The sequence below is a fragment of the Prionailurus bengalensis genome, chromosome C1 (assembly GCF_016509475.1).
Source record: "Prionailurus bengalensis isolate Pbe53 chromosome C1, Fcat_Pben_1.1_paternal_pri, whole genome shotgun sequence".
In the NCBI taxonomy this organism is placed as follows: domain Eukaryota; kingdom Metazoa; phylum Chordata; class Mammalia; order Carnivora; family Felidae; genus Prionailurus; species Prionailurus bengalensis.
In genome coordinates this window covers 204,819,860-204,838,848 of record NC_057345.1, presented here as the reverse complement: position 1 = coordinate 204,838,848, position 18,989 = coordinate 204,819,860, and the positions used below count along the sequence as shown (strand labels likewise).

Genomic DNA, 18,989 nt, shown 5'->3' with positions numbered 1-18,989 from the left:
TAGGCCTAATAGTAACGTCCAACCAAAGAAGACTGACCCCTGACTCTCCCTGCTACCTCCACCCCCACCCTGTAAAAATTGGTGTTGTTATTGTTTTTTATTTTAGAAGCCAGACTCAGATTTACAGCACTGCAACAAGAACGCCCAAGAAGTGTTGGCCGCATTCATATCATGGTGCACCGGAAGAAGAATGGCTTCTCAACGGTCACCAACCTCTTCACTCTGGAGCCCCACAGAACCTCACAGCCACAGGAGAGAGGCATCCGTCACCATATTTTGCCTTAAGCAGAAAAAATATTTAATAGCAGCATGGCATAGGCACCAACCAGTGAGAATGGATGGCCAGCTGTAAAGCATCAGCATTGGTTGGTTATCTTATTATTCTCAGTCATAAAGAGGATGGGCCTCTGTAACTTGCAGCTTACCACAGTCCAAAGACTACATTTTGAACTTCTTTAGCACTTCCTCGGTGCCGGGTCTGTCGGTCACTATCTGGGTGTCCTCAGACAAGTTGTTTAATCTCCTGAGATCTTGTTTCTTCTTTTGTAACATAGAATAATAATGGTGCCCTTAATACGGTTGCTAGGGGGTTAAATGAGGTAATGCATGCAAACGTTAGCAGGGGGCAAGCTAAAGGGATACGACAGATATACCTTAAAATGTACAATCGGCCAAACACAAAGTGTTTCTTGGTCACACGATAGACCCCTGAACGTGAACCTGGTTCATCTTGGCCTTTCTCCGCATGGCGATTCAGCGACCCAGACCCACTCCATCTTGTGGCTCTAGAGACATGTCATCGTCTGCATCCAGCCGGCAAAGAGATGGAGTCAGGAGGACATACACCCATTCTTTGAAAGGGCTCGGCACATCACTTCTCCTCACAGCGCCATGGAGGGACTTGGCCACATCTCAACACAAGCAAACCCAGGAAGTGTAATTTGACCCTGTGCCTGGCTTCACCCACATCCCTTAGGGGAAGCAAGGACTGGATTCCGATAGCCAACTTGCATTCTGCGCCCTAGCACTCCATAAATGCAAGCTGCTGTTGTTCCTGCTCTTTTTGTTGGGTAAGCCAGTAGGTATTTGCAGGTCGCTTGAATGATTCATCAAGTGAAAAAGACAAAGAATAAAGCAAGACAATGGATGTTACAGGGTAGCCTACAAGAAGAAATAGAAATGGCGATGACTGGAGAGAGGAATGGGTAAGAGGGTGGTACACAAAATACAAGTAGTAGAAGGGGTAGCTCGTGCCCACCACGTCAAGAAATAATACAACCAGGGGCACCACAGTGGTTCAGTGGGTTCAGCGTCCAACCCCTTATTTCAGCTCGGGGCATGAGCTCACGGTTCCTGGGGTTGAGCCTCATGTCAGGCTCTGCACCAACTTCTCAGAGCCTGCTTGGGATTCTCTCTTTCTACCCCTTCCCTGCTTGCACACATGCACAAGCTCGTTCTCTCTCTCTGTCTCAAAATAAGTAAACATTTTTAAAAATTTTTAATAAAAAAAAGAAATGCTATAATAAGAGTCTTCCTTTTCACCTGGATCCCAAAACAAGTGCACAAGTTCAGTCTTCCAAGTCACAGCATCCAAACAGTTGAGAGTCCCCTTATGATCATCACACTCGAAGAGCAGCAGAAAAACCGTCTCTTGCCTTAAACTCCAGGTTGTTTTAAGTCTTCAGTCTGCACTAATTTGCATTCTCAGCTTTGAGTGGGTTAAGGGCCAGAGGAAAAAGCCTGCCACTCTAACTACATCCGAGGAGTGTGCTAAATTCTCGTGGATGGTAATTAGCATCCAGCTTCTTTACTCTGCCCGTACAGTATTTTCAAATCAATTGCTCAGCATTAGTGATTCTGCTGGGATTGATTTAATAGTCTAATATGAAGTCTCAGCCCTTCTGTACAGGTTAATTACATGTGGTCTTATACATTCTAATTTAAAAATACTGCCTTTGCAATTATCATCAGCACTAAAACAGAGCACTAGTAATGAAGCTGGGCTTGAGTTTTTTTTTCCAGAAGTAATGAATTGAAAAACCGAAATGACTTTTAATTTCTTTGGCACTTACCATTTCAATCTCTCTTCTCTTCTGTGGGAAATATAAATCAGGATCTCCTCCTTATCGCAGATTGTTATGAAAACAGGCAAGATTGCCCTGAAGAAAGCAGAAGGCTTTGATTTTGAAACAGCCAAGACTTGACTATTTGAGTCTTGACCAACCAAAAGGGCGCTTCCTTCACCCTAATCCCTCAGTTAGGTATGGATTTATCTGTGAATTTATATGTTTGACAAGCACTTACATGTTGATTACTGTGGGGCAGGTACTGTTCTAGAGCATTATAAATATTAACAGCTCTATGAGGTGCTGTATCAGTTATGTAACAAAGTACCCCAAATGCAGCAACTTAAAACAACAAGCATTTATTATCTCCGTTTCTGTGAGTCAGAATTGGGGGGAGAAGCTTGGCTGGGTGGTTCTGGCTCAGGATCTCTCACGTGGATGGAAATTTGGCCAGAGGTGCTATCTTCTGGGGGCAGAGGACCCATTTCGAAGTTCATTCATGTGGCTGCTGGCAGGACTAAGTTCCAACCCACGTGGGCCTCTCTACCGACTGCCTGAGTGTCCTCACTTCACGGCATCTGGCTTCACCTGGATCAAGTAATCTGAGAATCAAAGTGATGCATGTCACTTCTAGTGTGTTCTCTGGGTCACGTGGACAACCTTGGTTCGATGTAGGAGGAGATACTAAGGGAGTGAATACCAGTAGGTGGGGGTCCCTGGGGGCCAGCTGGCTACCAAAAGTAGGTGTTATTATTATTTCTGATTTACAGGTGAGCCAATGAGGCACAGATGAGTGAAGTCACTTGTGCGAGGTCACTGTTAATGAATGGCCAATGCAAGATCTGAATTTGGCTCATCTTTCTGCCTCTAGAATCCAAGCTCTAAACAAGTACTCACACACAGAATGGTGTATGCTCATCTAACAGGTTTTAAAAGCAGCTTCTAGACCAGCCGACAGCGTTTATTCTAAGTTTATAGTTGATGGAAACCCTTTGCTGAGGATACAACGTCTAAACAACTCATCATCATCAAAAAACACTCCTTAGTGTCCCCCGACCTCTGTTGCGTGAAGTCAAACATTCCTATTTCCTGGGCATTCCTTATTTTCTTGGAAAATCAAGCAAACAGCCATCACTATCTGTAGATTCTTTCTGGATACTGTACCTCCCATTGTACCACTAACCAGTTTCTTCCTGTTCAACCTCTGAGAAGACAATGTCAGCTCTATACAAGGACACTGCTTATGCTAAAACTCATTATTAATCACACCCACCCTTCATATCCAAGGGTCACACTACCCAGACCCTCCAGGTGTCCCTGATACCAGCTCTGGCTTCAGATACACATCCAAACATCTGAGGATCAGACTGCATCAGAGACCTGGCTCCAAGAAGGATTGAACATCAGGGTACCTTCCATTGGAATGTAAAAGGGATTTTGCTAGCCAGTATTCTAGGCACTTTGTGTATATTATTTCATTTAATTTTCCTGTATCCTATAAATATAATCATGATAATCATAAATCATAGCTAGAAGAGATAGCAAGCTTATTATGTGCCAGGCTCGGGGCACCCAGGTGGCTCAGTAGGTTAAACTCTTGATTTCAGCTCAGGCCATGATTCCAGGGTCGTGGGATCAAGCCCCACATTGGGCTCCATGCTAAGCATGGATCCTGCTTGAGATTTTCTCTCTCCTTCTGTCTCTCTCTCTCTGTCTCTCTCTGTCTCTGTCTCTCTCTGTCTCTGTCTCTCTCTCTCTCTCTCTAGAAGAAGAAGAAGAAAAGGAGAAGAAGAACAACAACAAGAATGGCAAGGCACAGGCTAAGAAAATACTATGTGCCAGGCCCTATGTTAAGTGCTTTATATACATTAATTCACTTTATCATCAGACAAATCTGAGAGGTAAATTTGACTATTGTTCTCATATTACAAATAAAGAACCTGAAGCTCAGAATGGTTAAATGACTGTCCAGAAGACACACAGAGGTGGGACTCAAACCTGAGTACGTTTTACTGTAAGAGCCTTCTTTCTAAACTGGATGAGGAAGGTCAGGGACAGAGGCATCTGTCCTCCATTTTTATACAAAGCAGCTGGGTGCTACTCCCAGCCTTTCACATCCAAATGGTCCATCTGAGGATTTTTCTAAACAAAGACCATTCCTTCTCTAGAAGAGATTCTGGGTCCAGGTGTTAAATGCCTTTTTTAACTTTTCTCCACTAGCAAATAAAACAATATATCAGGGGGTTAGCAAGCCTTCTTAAAGGACCAGATAATAAATATTTCCAGCTTTACATCTGGGCCATATGGCCTCCATCACGAATACTCAACTCTGCCATTGTAGCAAAAGCAGCCATGGACAATATGTAAATTAATAAGCATGGCTGTGTTCCAATAAAACTTTATTTATGGACATGGAAACTTGAATTTCATATCATTTTCTCATGTCATGAAATAGTCTTCTTTTGATTTTTTGTCAACCATTTAAAAATGTAAAATCCATTCTTAGCCCCAGGCCTTACAAAAACAGATGGCCATAGTTTCTGGGCCCCCACAACTTATAACAGAGAAGTCAAATTCTCCCAATGAGTTCAGTATCTTGGATTTTATCAAATCAACAAAAAGCCAATTCTTAGGAAACATATTGTCTATAAGGGTTGTCTCAAACCTAAATGTATAGGGATAAAATCAAGTGGAAGTAATTTCTCACTTTCTACACACTTCCTAAAAGATTGGCTGGGGAAAGCCAATGAGGGATGTGGTGTGCACTCAGTAAATTGTGCCTTTGTGACAGAGACTCAGATTTCACCTTATCTCTCCTGTTAGATCATAACAGGGGCTGAGCCTTATTCACCTGTGTGTCCCCACACTGTCCCATTCCAGCTTATTCCAGAACCTTAACCATACCCAGGGGCATACTTCCCAAGCCAGATAGAAAAGCCCAAGGCCTAGCAAGGATTTTTTTCCATTTTGTGAGTTCTGTCATGTGAAAAGTTTAACAAGGATATTGAAACCAAATCACAGTTAGTTAAATATTTAATAAAACATCTTATTGGAAAAGAATAAAATTATTAAAATACGGCCTATACTGGAAAATCTTAGCTATAGAACACTATGAATGTGGCAGGTTTTCAATAAATGTTAAAAATGAAAAAAAAATCAAGGGAGGGAGAGAGAGGGATAGCAGAGGGAGGGAAGGAAGGAAGGAGGAAAGGAAGGACAGACAGAAGGAAAAGACAGAATATAGACTATTTCTTATTAGGCCCCTCCCAAATAGGTTCAATAATTTATTTAATAGAGAACTACTTTCTAGTAAAGCCAGTGATTCAGTCCACATCATTTTTGAGTAAGGTACTATTTTCCAGCAATACTGTCCTTACTTCCCGTTCAACTACCTTTTTCAATAATAAGGGAAATTATTTACATTTGTGTGTATGCCCAGAATGACACCTTTTAATGTTTTAAGAATATCAAGATTATGTTCAGTCTTTTCATTCAATGCATTAAACGGCTCCTGGAACACAGAATAAGATAACCCAGCTTCCCACAAGACACCATACACTTTTCTGCAACAATGGGGCCAACCCCCGTAGACAACAGGTTTTGGAGGGCAGGGACTGACTGTCTCATTCATTTTAGTACTCTGGAGACCTGGTACCACAAGGCATTTGATAAATGTTTGTTGAATGAAACGTGAATGAGGGAAACGTTTCACCTTAAGAGAATTAAAACCTATTTTCTAACAACGCAACAGCACCTGAGTGAGGCAAGGGTTCCTGGGAGAGAAGAGACACCCAAGAGAATCAAACAGCAAGAAACAAAGGTGAGTGTTGCAAATGTCGGGGAGGGCAAAACCGGAGGCCTATTCCTGTGCTTAGAACAAATGCTCCTGGAAGAAATGACTTGATGGTAATCCATCTCAACTCACCTCTTTGTCTAAAATGAGAAAATTTGTCTTAAATTGCCCCAAGCTTAAACAAGGTTTAGTTAGAATCAACATGTTCTAATAGAAAGAGAAAAGCAAGGGAGTCCCAACAACTCTGTTCTATCAAAGTTGGAGCTATGTTCACGGTTGTGTTTTATTGTGCCAAGACCACCAACATTAGAAATCATAATAATTGGGGCTCCTGGTGGCTCAGACGGTTGAGCGTCCGACTCTTGGTTTCGCCTCAGGTCATGATCTTGTGGCTCGTGAGTTCGAGCCCTGTGTCGGGGCTTGGGATTCTCTCTCTCCCTCTCTCTCTGCCCCTCCCCCCACTCCCAAAATAAATAAATAAGCTTTTTAAAAATTGGTAATGATCGCTGAGTGTGTGTCTGGGTTGTCCCGCCAGCTGATGTTCAACTCATTTCAGCCAAAATGATCTGATACTTTTCTGACTTCCTGACCTCGTCTGAATCTCAGTCAGTTGCCACCAAATAAATGCCAGTCAGAAAGGGAAGCATTATTCGTTTCTCTGCGTGTAGAAATCAGGGTGATTTCCCAATCAGGGCACCGCCAGGGCCAGGAAAGTGACTTTTGTGTTAGGGGAGGAACACACTCCCTGGGCAATCGTTTATCGGGGCACGGGTGGGAAGCCCCGCCTCCCACAAACCACCTTAGCAGATGGGATATTCCTGCCCACGAGGCCATGGGGCTGCCTCTGGTTTCCTCCAGGACCTGGCTTTGGGAGGGGAAGAACAAACGGGCCTGTTACTTTTTATATTCACACTTCTACACAGTTTTTTTTAATGAGCACACGTTTCTTTTATAAAGTATATGCCCTTTTCTAGCCAGCCCTATGATCTAAGAGAAGTTATTGCCATTTTCTCACACAACCTATTCCACAGGGTAGTTAAGAGATATGGCCAGGACTGGCTGGCTAATCACCAGATCCACTTCCTCTTCTTGCTGGTGCACAGCCAGACTACAGTTCCCAGCATCCTTCGCAGCAGGTGTGCCCATGAATGGAGTTCTGACCGTGGAATGTGAGTGGAAGCGGTATATACCACCACTTCCAGAAATCGCCCATAAGACAGTTCTCCCACTGCCATCTTCTTGTAGACAAGCACACTGACTCTGGAAGCCATGCGTTGAAGATGGCTGAGCCACAAGATGGGAAAGGCCTGGGTTCCTGATGATTCCTTGGATGATAGCCACCTACCCATCATGAACACTCTCTCAGACATTCTCTTAGTTTACCACGGCTGCTGTGACACAGTCCCTCCAACTGGGTGGCTTAAACAACAGAAATCTACTGTCTCACAGTTCTAGAGGCTGGAGGTCCAAGATCAAGGTGTGGCAGAGTTGGTTTCTTCTGTGGCTTCCCTCCTTGGCTTGTAGATGGTCACTTCTCCGTGTCTTCACTCGGTCTTCCTTCTGTGCCTGTCTGGGCCTTAATCTCCTTCTCTCATAAGAACACCCGCCATACTGGATTAGTGCCCATCCTACTAACGTCATTTTAACTTAATCACATCTTTAAAGAGCTTATCTCCAAATACAGTCACATTCTAAAGTACTGGGGGTCAGGGCTTCAATATATGAATTTGGGGTGGGGGGAGGACACAATTCAGCCCATAACACATGTCCAAGCCCAACATCAATGAGACAAGGAAGTAGACTCCACCCACTGTAGCAGACATGGGGAAAGAAGCAAGATGTGAGCAAAATAACATAATCTGCCGGTGACACCAATGATGATACGGTGTAATAAGTGCCAAGATGAAGTATAACACACCTGGATAAAATTCAAAAATATCTGGCATTCAAACCGCTCCAAAATCTGACCCCCGATTATCCGTCCTTCCTGATCTCAGCTTTACTATTGAATAGCATCAAACCCCTGTACAAAGGGGCAGTGACAAGTACAATGTGACATAGTAGAAAGAGTATACGCAGATTCCTAAGACCTGTTACTTTCTACATGGTACCCTAGTTTCTCTTCCAATGTGAGACAAAAACCATCTGTGTGATCCTGACGAAATCATTTTCTCTCTGCGGATCTATACCCTGATTTCTGAGATGAGGAAACAGACACTAGGGTCCCTAAGATTCCTTGACCCAGTTTCTTTCCTTTGCAACGTGTGTTCTGTTGAACATTAGTCCCAAGAGATGCCATGCAAATAAATGTTTCCATGAGCAAATCACTTGGAAAAAGCTGCATACAATATCCCTTTCCTAGAATACCAAAGGTTATGAAAAGTCCTGCAATTAAAAAAAAACAACCCTGTTTTACCTCAACTGTTTCCCAGATGTATTTGGCCTAAGAATTTCTCCTTCTGCCCCTTGTAACATGGCTCAGAAGCAATGAACTAACTCCCTAAGTACACACAGGCTTGGGAGAGTTAGATTTGTTAACAGCCATGTCCACCTTCCCCTCCCTGCCCCCAGGGAGCATGATGCTCCGTGAATTTTTGCTTCTAAGCCAGGAAGCCCCCAGACTAAGAGGTAGTTACCTCTCACAGGCCTTCTCAGGCCACAGCTCAGTCTTCCCCATTGTCTAAACGCTCCACAAACAGAGCAACAAAAGCACCAGACGTCCCACGCGTCCATTGGTATATGGGGACTCGGGACCCTTATTCCCAGTGTTACTCAAAGGACTTTTTGCCTCTCCCTTTTGGAGATACTCTTCAGTCTACCGCGTATTTCCAAAATCTCTTCAGTCGTGGCACCTCTTTGTCCTTCGCGGGAGAGATTTGAGTTTGGGAGACAATGAATGTCTACTGGAGCCAAGTCTGGTGAATCCCTTGGGCGCTGAAGCTGAGAAAGACTGTTTCGGCATCAGAAATGGAGGGTGCAGTCCACCTCATCTTTCAGTCAGCCTCCTGCTCATCTGGCTCCCAGGCTTCTGGAACAAGAATAGTCATTCCAAATGAGATCGCCTGTGCATTCCGGAATCTCCACACACCATATGCCGAGCGGTCTATGGCTCCCTTGAATGGCAAACAATTATGTCCGCTTGTTTGTTTTGTTCCTTTATTTGGCCCCTTGTCTGAACAGAGATGCCGAATCCAGCGTTTCTTGCATTGTGAGTTCTCCTGGGGCCATTCGAGTTTCCGTCGCCAGCTATTGTTCTGAATTCAGAAGACCATCCCCAGATTGCGCATTCGCATCCCTAATTGAACCGAAGCCATTCTAACACCTCCCGTTCTTCTTCTCTCCCCTTATCCCCTGCACACTATCTGTCTGCCTCTCTCTGGCTTTGATCCCAGGGTAAGGATTGTTTTGTTAACACTAGTCCTGTTATTCAGTAGTCAGCTTGTGCTTTTTCTTTCCTTCAAATAACATTTAATTGCTTTAACACAACTTTTTCAAGGAGGCAGAGGAGTGTTCTTTGAAGACCCAAATTAGCCTCAAAGCTGGTCTCTCAATGCTGTGAAGATTTGTGCTGACTTTGAATAACCAGAACATGAGACAAAAGAAAGTTTTATAGCACCTTCTCTGAGAGCATTTGAACTGTAGCTATATAACCACAGATTGTCAGAGCTGGAAGGTAATGTAGGGGTCGTAGATTCTTAGTGGGTCCCAAACTTCTTTAGCTGTGGGACTCGTTTCAGGGAAAGAAGCTTCCAGGATCCCAACTATTAAACAAAAGCAACGAGAGGTTCTCAGGAGAGTTTAGATCTTCAGATTGGCTTCAAATGCTTCATTGAAGTATCTGAAGTATCTGAAGAATCCTCTTCTCCTGGATTTTGATCACAACTTAAAAACACAGACATTTTGGGGTACCTGGGTGGCTCGGGTAATGATCTCAAGGCTTGTGGGTTCAAGCTCCACATCAGATTCTGAGCTGCTTCTGATTCTGTGTCTCCCTCTCTCTCTGCCCCTCCCCCGCTTATGCTCGTGTTCTCTCTCTCTCTCTCTCTCTCTCGCTCGCTTTCAAACGTTTAAAAAAAATTTTTATAAAAAAAAAAATAAACTCACAGACATTTTACTAAGGTCAAAAGTAAGGCCAAGAGAGAATCAACTAGTACCTGACAGAGCAAAAAACAGAACCCTCACCTTCTGGTTCCTATACCAAGTGTAGCTATAAATCCAGCTGTGCATCTGAAGCACTAGGGAGCTGGTTAGGAAGACAGATTTGGGAGCCCCAGCTGCTGAGGATTCTTATGAACTAGGTCTGGAGTGAGAATTTTGAAGAAGCACCTTCTAAAAATTCCCTGTGAGTCTGATGGAAATCCAGGTTTAAGAACCACAGATCTGTAGTATCCAGTCCTCCATGCCCAGGTACCAAAGGGCAATTGATTCTTTTCTTTTCTTTTCTTTTCTTTTTTAAGTTTATTTATTTATTTGAGGTGGGGGGGGGAGGGTGGAATCCCAAGAAGGCTCCACACTTGCAGAGTCTGATGCAGGGCTTGAACTCATGAACCATGAGATCGTGACCTGAGCCGAAATCAAGAGTTGGACATTTAACCAACTGCACCACCCAGGTGCCCCTGATTCTTCTTAGGAAAAGCAAACCAGGGGCGCCTGGGTGGCGCAGTCGGTTAAGCGTCCGACTTCAGCCAGGTCACGATCTCGCGGTCCGTGAGTTCGAGCCCCGCGTCAGGCTCTGGGCTGATGGCTCAGAGCCTGGAGCCTGTTTCCGATTCTGTGTCTCCCTCTCTCTCTCTGCCCCTCCCCCGTTCATGCTCTGTCTCTCTCTGTCCCAAAAATAAATAAACGTTGAAAAAAAAATTTTTTTAAAAAAGGAAAAGCAAACCAGGCCACAGAAGAGCCTAGATTTGCCCATGATGTGACCATCACCAACAATGTTAAAGTAGAGTGAATTGGGACTGCTTTAACCAGGTCCTAAAATCAATTAGTGGGTTACAGGGGTTATTTACAAAGTTCCATTCAGAAGGAATTTGACCAATGTTTTGTCTTCCTAGGTAATTGGACAGCAGTTTATAGGAATAATCTCTGAACAGTAGTATCTTAAGATGGATCATGCTTCACCTTTTGCAAAGTGGCTTTCCGTGCACTATCTCTTTCAGTCCATGCAACAACCCAAAATATGGGTAAAGCCGGTCTTATTTTCCCTATTTCACAGACAATATGACTGAGATACACAGAAAAGTGGCACACTGAGTACAGAGGTGGTAGGGCTTGGTCTGAAACCAAAATCTTTGGATTCTGATTCCAATATGCCTCCTTAATGCATCAAAAAAAGAAAAAAATCCATAGCACCATAGCCTTCCCTTTTCTGCTCACTCCAGCATAATCACAAATGGTATTATAAAATGGAAAACTCGATAACTCTAATAGCTATTAAAAAAACACTATTGATGCTCACAGCCAGGACCTCATGATGTTTATTCTAATGTCCTCATTTACTACTAAGCTATCATTGTAAAATGAAAACCGTTCAACAGAATTGTATCTTTTGACTTCCCGAAATCAATTTCTACTTAGGCTAGGAAGTACAGTAGTAGGTTAAAACTCAAAAATGGGAAGACTCTACATCAGAAATTGTTCATCAACAGCAACAATAAAAAAATCAATGTTTATTTCAATTTTAAGAGGAAATAGAACTTGTTAGGAATCAAAATAAAAGGAAAAGCTACTTCAGAAATGTGAGTATTCATTCATCCTCAGATTACATTCAAGGGAACCAGGTTAGCCATGGCCTGAGTAATCTGATGATTTTCCTTCGCATCATGATCCACTTTGTACCTGTGGACTACACTGAGGATGTTGCAATATAATTGATTATTACTCTGGCTAAAGTCATGGCTCTGTCCCTGGTCTTATTTCAGTCACAGGGATGTTGCTGTTGTCACCCAGACATGAGTAAGAGAAGAACAGATTACTTTGACTGAACTTGAGGATACCCCACCAAAGCTTCCTCCTGAAGAGCTGGGAGAGTTCCCTGGGCATCAAAATCTTTACCAATTAGATGGGAGTTTCCTATCCACTCCCCCACCGCAATAAATCCCTCTGTTTCCTCCTTCTCCTGATCTTTGCCCTGCATCTCTGTTTAACTTGATCCTCTTAAAAAGAGTTCTAAAAGTCTTGCCTTGCCCAGTATTAAAATGTATTGAAAAGCTACAGCGTGTAAAACAATATAGCAGAGGTTCAGGAATAAACAAATAGATCTCAATGTCCACTTTGTTTCTTTGTTAGTGAAATTGTTTCTCTCTCCCTCCCTTCCCTTCTGCCTCCTCTCCTCTCTCTCTACCCTCTCCCTCCCCACCTCTTCTCTCTCTCTCTCTCTCTCTCTCTCTCTCTCTCTCTCTCTCTTTCTCAATGGATCTGTAGGAGTATGAAGTCTCTCTCGTTCCCTCTGAATACCTAAAGCTCAGAACAGAATTGAAGGACAGCTTGGCACCCAAGTTCCAAAAAGGAAACATTCTGGACAAGATAAAGAAGGTAAAGGGAGTATCCAGTGATAACAGAGGGAAAGAGTGGAGAAACACAAGTGGAATCCGAAGGAAAATGCCAAGTAGGAGTTGTTTGCTATTGTTGTTGTTGTTGTTGTTGTTGTTGTTTTAATATGAAGTTATCCTGGGGCGCCTGGGTGGCGCAGTCGGTTGAGCGTCCGACTTCAGCCAGGTCACGATCTCACACTCCGTGAGTTCGAGCCCCGCGTCAGGCTCTGGGCTGATGGCTCAGAGCCTGGAGCCTGCTTCCGATTCTGTGTCTCCCTCTCTCTCTGCCCCTCCCCCGTTCATGGTCTCTCTCTCTCTCTCTGTCCCAAAAATAAATAAAAGTTGAAAAAAAAAAATTAAAAAAAAAAAAAATATGAAGTTATCCTTCCTGTGTCTCACTAACCCCTACTGAAACCTCAACTTAACAAAACAGCATGCAAATATGCCACACTAACTATGAGGAGGAGGGACTGGGGTCACAGAAGGATTTTCTTTGCATTTTTATAGCAGACATATTCTTGTTTCTAAGCGGATGTCTCCGGTACAGGGGTACTAAGATTCATTCTATGAAAATAATTGGCCAAATTTTAAAAAGATGTAAAAATGATATTTATCTCCAAGTTATTTATAACAGTGAAAAATAGGAAACAACCTGAAAGTGCTTCCACAGAGGGCTGGCTAAGTAAATTAATGTGCACCCATACAACTAGGTTCTGGGTGGCCGTTTAAAAAAATAGAGGGTAATTGTTATGGAAACATAGCTGTAGAATATTGTTAAGTGGAAAAAGCAGCTAATAATAGTATGCATAATAGGAGATGACTTTTGAAAAATATAAAGATACTTACACAGGAAAAAAAGTCTGGGAGAATATTAATAGTGGTTAGTTCTGGGAGGTGGCGTTTTCGCCCACCTCAACCTCTCACGGCAATTACTTACTTTTAGAGAAACTACAGTTCCTTTTTCCAGAACATACAGCGAACTACACTATAATACATTTTTACAAAGAAAAATACAGTTGTTTCTCCACCTAGCCATCCAACTTTCTACATATAGAATTTTATTTCTTCCCACCAACTCGAAGAGACGTGCCTCATCTATTGTAAGTGTTGCCATTATAGAATTCAACTACGTGCTCAGATTCAGTCGATTTTAAGACCAGAAATAATCGCCACGTTCAGTTGAATGCCACATGCCTACAGGTGTCCAAAGGTAATATTTTAAACTTTTAGGTTAGAGATTAGCACGGTAATTGATGGAGAAAGTCACATCTTGGAAGAATGTAGTAACTATATCACTAACTTGACGATGGCCAGCGCTAAGGCAAGAAAAATTCCCATGTATTCAATAAGGGAAGAGCCCCAGGAGAAAACAGAAAAGATGCTTACGGCTTCTTTTACTGTTCAGAACATCTCCTCTACCAGGGTTATTACAACATCACAGACACCTCTTCTGCTTACATGTGGGCTGTAACCAAGGGAGCAATTTCCCCACCACCCCATAAAAACATGGGGGAGAATGGATGAGGAGAAGGGAGTTCAGGAATTTTCTCCTCTCTGTTTCCAACACCAGAATCCCCAGTACCCGCTCTCCTAGGTGCAAAGGAGAGAACAGAGTCCCAGAAAGGAGGGAAGGAAGGAGATAATTCACTCTTCCCTCCCAGATACAACAACCTCATGGCTGAACCTGTGTCAGGAGCAGAACTTGGTTTCGCAAACACGACAGATCTGAGAAACAAAGTTGTCATCAGCTCATATGTTCCACCGATTTGATGTGGTTATAAAAGTAGAATAGCCTCCGGATAAAAACCTGGTTTCTGAGATCATGGGCCCTATTACGATGAAATTTCCCTGTAACAATTTAGATCCAGGTATATGGAAAACACTTCACTTCCATGGTTTCTCCCAAGTGTATTAAAATTTTTATTTCATCCACAATAAAGCCTGTTTTCTCCCAGAAAGAGATATGAGAGGTTTAATAAGGGAGTGGCTTTGCAGAGTTTGCAGACTCTGTTTATGGAGGCCAGTTTTCTCCTGCATGCCAGGGACCAGGGACTCCTGCACACATGGAGAAGGTCACCTTCTCTGGGTTTCCCATGATTAATCCTAGACTTGAGCCTAGGGACAAGCTTGGCCCAAATTCTGACTCCAGAGCTATCCCCTTCCACATGCTGCCTGCTCCAGGGCTTTGTCCCCTGTTATTCTAACAAAGGCTTAGCGAGGTCTGAAGCCTAAAAGTTCTGGAAATGCCCAGGCAACACAGTCTTGTTAACCCTCTCTTTTCTGGGCCCTTATTCTTACTCTAGGCACTCAGGATGCTTTCCATATCAAAATTTCCTCTCTGGGAAATAACTCTGTGTCAGTCATTCACACTTTAGTGTGAATTCAGATACCTCCTCTTCCAAAAGCATCTTAATTTACAGTCCTTCTAATTGTAAGAAAGAATCTCTTGTTTCTTAGAAGAATCTCAGGCAGCGACGCTTAGGTGGCTCAGTTGGTTGGGCGTCTGACTTCAGCTCAGGTCATGAACTCCCGGTTTGTGAGTTCAAGCCCCCACATTGGGCTCTGTGCTGACAGCTTGGAGCCTGGAGCCTACTTCGGATTCTGTGTCTCCCTCTCTCTCTCTCTGCCCCTCGCCCACTCACACTCTCTCTCTCTCGCTCTCTCTCTGTCTTTTTTTTTTTTTTCAACATTTATTTATTTTTGGGACAGAGAGAGACAGAGCATGAACGGGGGAGGGGCAGAGAGAGAGGGAGACACAGAATCGGAAACAGGCTCCAGGCTCTGAGCCATCAGCCCAGAGCCTGACGCGGGGCTCGAACTCACGGACCGCGAGATCGTGACCTGGCTGAAGTCGGACGCTTAACCGACTGTGCCACCCAGGCGCCCCTCTCTCTCTGTCTTAAAGACAAATAAACATTACAAAGAAGAAGAAGAAGAATCTGAGGCATGTTCAATTACACTCTTTGGGGACTGTAAGCAAGAAAGAAATCTCACCACTTTCTGGGTGGATAGTTAAAGCAAAAAAGGCCACAGAAGCAGAGTTGCCCTTTGGAGAACAGGTTCATGGTCACATTGGAGAGAAATCTATTTTCAAGCCATCCCTTTCAATGGTTGCCTCCCACATAGACCAACCCGATGTCTGTTCCTTACCACACCACTCCTTTCCCCCATGCTGGTTGAGCACCCCGCTGGGATGGGTCCCACCCTCAAGGAAATAGAGTCTCGCTGGCTGGAGAGTAAACACGGCATGGTACAATCACCTGTAACTTTCAGTGATGGGTTGCATATTTACAATTATTTTAATTACACTTGAAAGGACAAAGATCGGGAACAGATGTCAGACATATGAATTAAAATTAATGATCATTTGTTAATGGAGTGAAGAGCCATTCATCATTTCATTAGAGTTCATTCTTAAGGCCATATGGAACCTTGTACAATGGAGCAAATCTTGACTCTCTTTAGAATGTGAAGATTTTGACTAGTAAAATGCAAGGAACAGGGTTGCCCAAGTAAAATTTGCTTCTATTAAATGTAGTAGTTACCAGTTAGTATGACAAAGTATGTTCCGGTAAAGTAAGTATACAAATGTTGACCAGGGTGTGCTGTTCTTTCTGCCTTTCTTCCTTCATTTATTTATATGGAAAGTCTTTACTGAGTGTCAAGTACCATGTTAGGTGTAGAGATAGTATAGTGAACAGAACCAGATATGGTCCTGCCTGCCTGGGTCTAACAGTATTAAAGGAAAGAGATATTAATGAGATAATTACACTCACACATGTAAAATTGCAATGGAACAGCTGATAAGCATGTACAAAGGCCCCGTGACAGAGGGTATCCCAAAGCACGAAATGAAAGAACCAGAGAGCAAGAATGACCGGAAAAATAAACCTGAGGAGAGACCTGGTGTGAAAAGAGGTTAAAGAGGCAGTCAGCGGGGCAGGGGGGGGTGGGTCTGGGTGGCTCCTTCTGTTGAGCATCCGACTCTTGATTTCGGCCTCAGGTTGTGATCCCAGGGTCGTGGGATCCAGCCCCACATCGGGCTCCACACTGAGTGTGGAGCCTGCTTGAGATTCTCTCTCTCTCTCCCTCTGCCCCTCCCCCTCCACTCGAGCTTTCTCTCGCTCTCACTCTCGCTCTCTCTCTCTCTTAAAAAAAAAAAAGGCAGGAGCTTGTAGCCATTTCTAGAATTTTATCTTTTTCCTAAGAACAATGGGAAGCCAGCAAGGGGTTTTGAAACGGAGAGTGGCAGGGTCAGATTTGAATTCTGAGATCTCTCTGGCTGAAGTGTGGAGTCTAAACGGGAGAGAAGGAGGCAGAGTGGCTGTGTGGACAGCAGGTGTATCAGGTACTTTGCAGCGATGCAGGTATAAGATGAGGAAAACAGGAGAGGGGGAGGGCAGACGCTGGCAGTGCTAATGGCCAGGCTGGGGTGGAAGTGAAAAGGATGGGAATGCCTCAGTTCAGGAGGTAGTTTGAAACTATCTAGGACCAAGGAGTGGATTGGATGGGGACAGTGATGAAGACAAGCAAGGTGTCACTGGGCAGCTCTTAGGTTTCTGACTTGCAGAACTGGATGGAGGGTAATGAAGTTCACTGAAATTAAAAAATGCTGGATGAGGCCCAATTAAAAAGGGAAGGTTCTGGATCCCCGGGTGATGATAGGGGCATGTCTGCCCTTCCCTGATCTTAACACCTCTGCAGAAACCACAGCTATAGCAGAGAAGGTGATCGATTAAAAAGGCACAGTTTAGTGTGGCCATCTCTACCTGGTCAAGTGCCATGCCATCCTCCCCTGGGGACATCAGCACCTGGAAAGGATTGGAGAGATTACCCAGCCCTACTTCCTAACCTGACAGGCACGTGAAGAGACCTTGCCCAATGTCACAGAACAAATGAACAGGACCTCCAGGACAACCCAGAGGTTACCTTAGAGAGAAGCCCCTGGAGAGCCCCCAGCCAGCAGTACCTCAGCAAACCTGCCCAGCACCTTGCCAGGTGCCACGGATCAAAGACGAGCAAGTCTCGGGGCTTACGATGACCCCCAGGAAGGGTCAGAGATGTGTTCCTAGGGTCACCCCTGAGCTGAGCTTTGAAGAATGATGGGGGGAGGGGGGGTGGAGGGGGAGGTCAGAGTTTCCAGGGAGAAGAAACGGCAGGACAGAAAGTAGCAGGCTGTAAGCAGTTTAGGTCGTTGGTGCCCCTACTTCCTTCTTCTCCCCCATACCTCTACCCCAATACCCTTCTTAGCATCATCCCCACAAGAAGTTCAAGCTTTGGAAAACACGGCTAAGAAGAGCATTTGCTTCTCTGCAGGCAACTCCCACTTCCTGGCCAGGAAACACGGACTCTCCTGGGGTTGGTCGGGCAGAGTCCGATGACCTTTGTCAGAAGTAGGCATGGGGTAGGAGTCATTATGATGGGGGAAATATAGCAAGAACAGAACACCAGTGGACATCTCAATATATTATCCTCCCCCAAGTCTTCTAGGAAGTTCATCTTGACTGCAGTATGGAGAATGTGTTGGGAAGAGGTGTGGGGGTTGTTTAGGAGACAGAGCAGCTGGATGGAGGGTCCAGACTAGGGAATGCAAACATTTTTCTGTGGGCAGTGTGCAGACATTTGAGCAGGCAAGCAACATCAAATCATCCTATGTAATTTCCCACCTTCTTGCCCTCCACAGGGGGCTACATCGACCCAAATAAGGTGCCAAATTAGAAAAGCATAAACCTGGAAGGCAAGGGGAAAAGTAGACCGGTTTCCACTCCGACAGAAGCTGAGGACCTGAAGCTTTCTCCTCTCTGAGTTCTGCAAACCCAGACCTCAGGCCCTTGTGGGTCCATGGGGAAGAACTGGCTCAGCCAACCTCTCAGCTCCTTCACTTCAGGGGACTGAAAGGGGTGTCAGTTTAGCAAGAGTGAGCAGGTTTTGTTCTGACCTAATAACACTTGAAGTCGGTACAGAGGAGGGACTCTCAGGATGAAAATAACGATGTGACAGCAGATGTCAAAGCCTGGCCCTCAGCTAACCAGAAGGCTGTTGGCTGCCTCCACCAAATGTCCTTGCTACATTCAATCCCTACCTGCTGTCTCTCTCCTCACCCCCTACACACACACACACACACACACACACACACGCACGCACGCGCCTGTGCACACACACGGGCACACATATATATGCATGCGCTCTCTCTCCCTGATTTAGGGAGGTTAAGGAGGTCATTGTGCCCATCCCCTCCCTCCTCAAAGCCTTTGCTCCCAACAGAAGCCAAATGTCCCTCCCCCGTCCAGCCTACTTCACCACCCACCTCCTTTCTTCCCTTCCTATGGGCTCTCACACCATGAGGAAAATTTAAGACCCCTTCACAAAAAGATATGGGCCCCCACTTTAGCAAATGGGGGATGGCCGGGTAGAACGGCTTAGGGGTCAGGACCAGCCATTCCACAAAGCTGACAGAAAGCACCAATGCCTCATGGGTCCCCGGCCCCTGAGATACATTTGCCCCCGGGGACACGGCACTAGGATTCTTTGGGGATTGATCACCAATGTTTCCCATCCTTGGCTTCTAGGAACCCACTCAGGAGTGCAGTTCTTTTTTCT

At 44.5% G+C, this 18,989-nt stretch overlaps 1 long non-coding RNA gene across 1 annotated transcript; it reads right to left on the bottom strand.

The window, feature by feature from the left end:
* Positions 1-2,409: 2,409 nt before the first annotated feature.
* LOC122479732 lies at positions 2,410-9,475 on the bottom strand. The gene is made up of 2 exons (XR_006296420.1): positions 8,712-9,475; positions 2,410-2,668 (listed from the first exon to the last, which is right to left on the bottom strand). It is a non-coding gene; the product is annotated as an uncharacterized LOC122479732 (long non-coding RNA).
* Positions 9,476-18,989: the final 9,514 nt, after the last annotated feature.